The sequence below is a fragment of the Lolium rigidum genome, chromosome 6 (assembly GCF_022539505.1).
Source record: "Lolium rigidum isolate FL_2022 chromosome 6, APGP_CSIRO_Lrig_0.1, whole genome shotgun sequence".
NCBI lineage: Eukaryota > Viridiplantae > Streptophyta > Magnoliopsida > Poales > Poaceae > Lolium > Lolium rigidum.
The window spans coordinates 47,512,881-47,519,232 of record NC_061513.1 but is presented as its reverse complement, the minus strand read 5'-3'; the positions used below and the strand labels follow the sequence as shown (position 1 = coordinate 47,519,232).

The following is a 6,352-nucleotide window of genomic DNA, read 5'->3' as shown; positions in this document are numbered from 1 at the left end:
TATTGGATAGATCGGGTCGGTTTACTTGAGCAATGCCCACCTCATACGAAAAGAGGCCCTCAGCCATGCCGAGTTGAGAAGCTGAAATCGAGCTTCGCAACTCAGCTTGGATGAGTCCATTCGTGCATGCGACTTGGCCCGCTAGGTGTTAGGGACGCGCACCTCTCTAGCGACCGCATTTCCCATGCCTCGTCTTTCTCGGCATCAGCCACACCTTCCCCGATCTCTCAACCGGCTTCTCCCGGCATCACCTCCACCCCCTCCAAGCTTTCCACCGCGTCGACCGCCTCTCCCGGCTCGCCCACCGCGAGCGTTCCTCTCCTGGCAGCGGCTCGTTGCTCTCTTGATGGCGTGTGTGCCTCTCATGGTGGCGCGTTCCTCCTCTAGCGGCGCTTGGGTTTCCTGGCGGTAGCACGTGGATCTGAACCCGAGCCCGACCTCCAGGGACTTGATTGCATTTTTCATTTTGTATTCAGGACCCGATGCTTTTTATTTTTGTCTGGCCTGGCTGAAATCATAGAGGACACCAACAAACTCTCAACTGAGCACAGCACAACTGCTACAACCTACCAAACTCAACACATTAAAACAAAGTGGTATGTAGACTCAGGTTGTATGAGGTGAGGTAGGCCATACGGGCTACGTCGAGATGGCGACGGCGTTGGATTTCTTCTCAATGACCTAAAATTCCTCTTGAGAGTCAATTTTTTTCTCGTGGTTGTTAGAAATGGCATTTTGACTAAACATAACTTAGTTAATCGGGATTGGACTGGGGGGGGGCAATGATATCCCCTTTTACTTTTCTCGGAGAGCACAGGTTAAGTACAGAACATCCAAGTGTTCGAAGTTCTTACCGGCCCATTCCATCGATCTAATCAGTTGCAATTCCAAAGTGCATCTTTTCGATGTGTGACGGCGGCCGACCGGAAGCACCTGTGCCTCCCACGGCGAGCTGAAAGCAGTCCGGGGCCGGCAACGAAGCGGGCGAAGAGGCCGGCGTCGGGATGACGCCGCGGCCGAGTGGATGGATGGCCGTCATGTTCATCATCGGTGCATGCCTGGACTGGACGCTTAATTTTCATCAGGACTAGAGAGTCGTTTATTGAAGCCCACATTTCTTACATCTTCTTCTTGTGCTACTACTAAATCCGTAGGATTCTTCACGGCGACGGCCATGGCGTTCAGCGCCTTCTCCCAGCCCATCACCAACTACCTCATCAAGCACTACAACATGAAGGCGAACGCGGCGACAGACCTAGCTAATATCTTCAGCGGCACCTCCAGCTTCTCCCCGGTGGTCGGAGCCTTCGTCGCCGACGCATTTTGCGGCAGGTTCCGGACTTTGCTGTTCGGAACCATAGCCGGCTTGCTTGTAAGCGATCATGAACTGACGAAGCAAGTAGGACTAATTAATCATTCCTTCTCATGTGTTGGAAGCCCATGTGCGCGTGTAGGGAATGGTGGCGATCACACTGACCGCGACGATCCGTCAGCTCAAGCCGCCATCATGCGGCGTCCTAGCGCGGCAAGCCGGCACGTGCGCGGGCGCGTCGGGCCTCCAGCGCGCTGTGCTGTACGTCGCCATGGGGCTGCTCGTCGTCGGCACAGGCGCCACGAGTCCGACCAGCCTGCCATTTGGCGCGGACCAGTTCGATGAGAGGCGCCACAAGGAAGGGCTCAGGCGCTACTACGGCGGGTACTACGTCTTCACCATGATGGCCACGTTCCTGGCGCTCACCGTCATAGCGTACGTCCAGGACAAGGTGAGCTGGGGGCATGGCTTTGCCATCCCAACTGCGCTAATGCTCGCCACCTTCGCCGTGTTCCTCGTCGGCACGCCGTGGTACGTCTACGTGCCGCCCGAGGGCAGCATCTTCGCGAGCGTCGCGCGCGTGGCCGTCGCGTCTGGCCGGAAGTGGAGGCTCCGGCTGCCGCACCCCAACGACGCGCAGCTGCAGGAGGCGCTACTCTATAGCGAGCCCCTCCCGCCGCCGGCCGCGCTGTAGTCTTCAGGCTCCCGCTCACGCCGCAGCTCAGCTTTCTGAACAAGGCGGCCATCGTGACCGACGCCGACGAGAAACGGGCCGACGGGTTCCCAGCGCGGCCGTGGAACCTTTGCAGCGTACAGCAGGTGGAGGAGGTGAAGTGCATCGTCAAGATTATCCCTATATGGGTCTCCGGCATGCTGTGGTTCATCGGCATGGTAGAGATTTCCAACTACACGTTCCTGCAGGCTCTGACCATGGACCTCCACATGGGCAAGAGCTTCTCCATCCCGCCGGTTTCGATAATCGCCATATTCTACCTCTCCGTCGCGCTCTTCGTGCCCATTTACGAGCTGCTCATCGCCACGGTCGCGCAGCGGCTCACCAAGACGGAGGGCGGCCTCACCTTGCTGCAGAGGCAGGGCGTCGGGTTCGCGATCAGCGTGCTGTCGTTCGTGATTGCAGCCATGGTGGAGCGCCGGCGTAGGGACTCCGCGCTCGGACACGGTGGCACGTCGCCACTGTCCGTGTTCCTCGTCGCACCGCAGCTCGTGGTGATGGGCTTGTCCGCGGCGTTCAGCATGGTCGGGCAGATGGAGTTCTACAACACTCAGTTCCCGCACCAGATGCGCACGCTCGGGAACGCAGCTTTCTACTGCGCCCAGGGCGCCGGCAACTATCTGGCCACGCTGGTGGTGAAGGTCGTGAACACGAGGACGAGGCTGCCTGGCGGTGGCGGATGGGTCAGCGACGACATCAACGCAGGGAGGCTGGACTACTTCTACTACTCCATGGCCGTGTTCGGGGCGGTCAACCTCGTCTACTTCCTCGTCTGCTCCAACTTCTATCGGTACAAGGACCACCAGTAGGCGGACCATTCTCCGGCTATCGTACCTGTGGTGTAAGAGACCCTTCTACTCTCAGATCGGGCTGGAATCTGGGCCAACACTGCTGTGCCTCGGCCTGTTCAGATAAACATCTGGATGTGGCCATGGAGAGGGCCAGAGGGGGCTTAGACAGAACGGATGGCTTCGGCCTGAACAAGACTCTGCTTCGGCTTCCTCCTCGGTTCCTCTCTCCATCATCTTTTTTTTTTTGAACCTGGGTGAGCTTTATTAATTAGGCAACATTGTTATTACAATCACGCATGAGCAAACCCAACACGCAGGAAGGGACAGCTCCATGCAAAACACCACACTCACGCTTGCCTAATTGCGCTAACTCATGAGCAACTCTATTACTCACCCTAGCCACCTTGCCTACTTGGACCTCCAAGAGCATATTCATCAAACCCCTGGCCTCCTGGAAAAGACTCCAATGCACCGATCGATCTCCATCTGTCGAGGAGAGGACGGCCACAACCCGAGCACAGTCGGTTTCAAGGATTCCCCGCTTATGTGGATGAGCTGCCAAATAAAGGATGCCCTCGAGGCAGGCCAACACTTCAGCCTCCTCCGCAGTAGCACAGTGATAACGCGTGAAGCACACGTCCGTTGGGAACCCCAAGTGGAAGATGTGATGCGTATAGCAGCAAGTTTCCCTCAGTATGAAACCAAGGTTGTCGAACCAGTAGGAGACGAAGGCCACGTGAAGGTTGTTGGTGAAGGAGTGTAGTGCGGCGCAACACCAGGGATTCCGGCGCCAACGTGGAACCTGCACAACACAGAGATTGCAGTTGATTGTATTTCAGATGTAAAAGAATGGACCGGGATCCACAGTTCACTAGTGGTGTCTCTCCAATAAGATAAATAGCATGTTGGGTGAACAAATTACAGTTGGGCAATTAACAAATAGAGATGCATATACATATCATGATGAATACTATGAGATTTACTTAGGGCATTACGACAAAGTACATAGACCGCTGTCCAGCATGCATCTATGCCTAAAAAGTCCACATTCGGGTTAGCATCCGCACCCCTTCTAGTATTAAGTTGCAAACAACAGACAATTGCATTAAGTATGGTGCGTAATGTAATCAACACAAATATCCTTAGACAAAGCATTGATGTTTTATCCCTAGTGGCAACAGAGACATCCACAACCTTAGAACTTTCCGTCACATCGTCCTGCATTCAATGGAGGCATGAACCCACTATCGAGCATAAATACTCCCTCTTGGAGTCACAAGTATCAACTTGGCCGAGCCTCTACTAGCAACGGAGAGCATGCAAGAACATAAACAACACATATATGATAGATTGATAATCAACTTGACATAGTATTCAATATTCATCGGATCCTAACAAACACAACATGTAGCATTACAAATAGATGATCTTGATCATGATAGGCAGCTCACAAGATCTAAACATGATAGCACAAGAGGAGAAGACAACCATCTAGCTATCGTTATAGACCCATAGTCCAAGGATGAACTACTCACGCATCAGTCCGGAGGCGGGCATGGTGATGTAGAGCCCTCACGGTGATGATTCCCCTCTCCGGCAGGTGCCGGAGGCGATCTCTCGAATCCCCCGAGATGGGATTGGCGGCGGCGGCGTCTCCGGAACTTTTTCCATATCGTGGCTCTCGGTAATAGGGTTTTCGCGACGAGTGTTTAAGTAGGCGGAAGGGCGAGTCGGTGGAGGCACGGGGCGCCACACCATAGGCCGGCGCGGGCCCCATGCTGGCCGCGCGGCCCTATGGTTAGGGCGCCTCGTGGCCCCACTTCGTATCCTCTTCGGTCTTCTGGAAGCTCCGTGGAAAAATAAGACCCTGGGCGTTCGTTTCGTCCAATTCCGAGAATATTTCCTGTGTAGGATTTACGAAACCAAAAACAGCACAAAACAGGAACTGGCGCTTCGGCATCTCGTTGATAGGTTAGTGCCGGAAAATGCATATAAATGATGTAAAGTGTGTATAAAACATGTGAGTATTGTCATAAAACTAGCATGGACATAAGAAATTATAGATACGTTTGAGACGTATCAAGCATCCCCAGGCTTAGTTCCTACTCGCCCTCGAGTAGGTAAACGATAACAAGGATAATTTCTGAAGTGACATGCTGATATCATAATCTTGATCAATACTATTGTAAAGCATATGAAATGAATGAAGTGATTCGAAGCAATGGTAAAGATAATGACTAAACCACTGAATCATATAGCAAAGACTTTTCATGAATAGTACTTTCAAGACAAGCATCAGTAAGACTTGCATAGGAGTTAACTCATAAAGCAATAAATTCTTAGTAGAAAGTTTTGAAGCAGCATAAAGGAAGATATAAGTTTCAGCGGTTGCTTTCAACTTCAACATGTATATCTCATGGATAATTGTCAACACAAAGTAATATGATGAATGCAAATAAGCAAGTATGTAGGAATCAATGCACACGGTTGACACAAGTGTTTGCTTCTAAGATAGAAAGAAGTAGGTAAACTGACTCAACATAAAGTAAAAGAATGGCCCTTCGCGAGAGGAAGCATGGATTACTATTTTTGTGCCTAGAGCTTTTATTTTGAAAACATAGAAATAATTTTGTCAACGGTAGTAATAATTCATATGTGTTATGCATAAGACATCCTATAAGTTGCAAGCCTCATGCATAGAATACCAATAGTGCTCGCACCTTGTCCTAATTAGCTTGGATTTACATGGATTATCATTGCATAACATATGTTTAAACCAAGTGTCACAAAGGGGTACCTCTATGCCGCCTGTACAAAGGTCCAAGGAGATAAATCGCATTTGATTTCTCGTTTTTGATAGATCTCAACTAAGGACATCCATACCGGGACAACATAGAAAATAGATAATGGACTCCTCTTTAATGCATAAGCATTCAACAACAGATAATATTCTCATACGAGATTGAGGATTAATGTCCAAACTGAAACTTCCACCATGATCCATGGCTTTGGTTAGCGGCCCAGTGTTCTTCTCTAACAATATGCATACTCAAACCATTTGATCATGATAAATCGCCCTTACTTCAGACAAGACGAACATGCATAGCAACTCACATGATATTCAACAAAGGTGTAATAGTTGATGGCGTCCCCAGAAACATGGTTACCGCTCAACAAGCAACTTATAAGAAATAAGATACATAAGCTACATATTCTTTGCCACAATAGTTTTTAAGCTATTTTTCCCATGAGCTATATATTGCAAAGAGAAGGAATGAAATTTTAAAGGTAGCACTCAAGTAATTTACTTTGGAATGGCAGAGAAATACCACATAGTAGGTAGGTATGGTGGACACAAATGGCATGGGTTTTGGCTCAAGGTTTTGGATGCACGAGAAGTATTCCCTCTCGGTACAAGGCTTTGGCTAGCAAGGTTGTTTGAAGCAAACACAAGTATGAACCGGTACAGCAAAACTTACATAAGAACATATTGCAAGCATTATAAGACTCTACACT

General features: G+C 50.3%; 1 pseudogene; it reads left to right on the top strand.

The window, feature by feature from the left end:
* Positions 1–905: 905 nt before the first annotated feature.
* Positions 906–2,854, top strand: LOC124662565 (annotated as a pseudogene).
* The last annotated feature ends 3,498 nt before the right edge of the window (positions 2,855–6,352 follow it).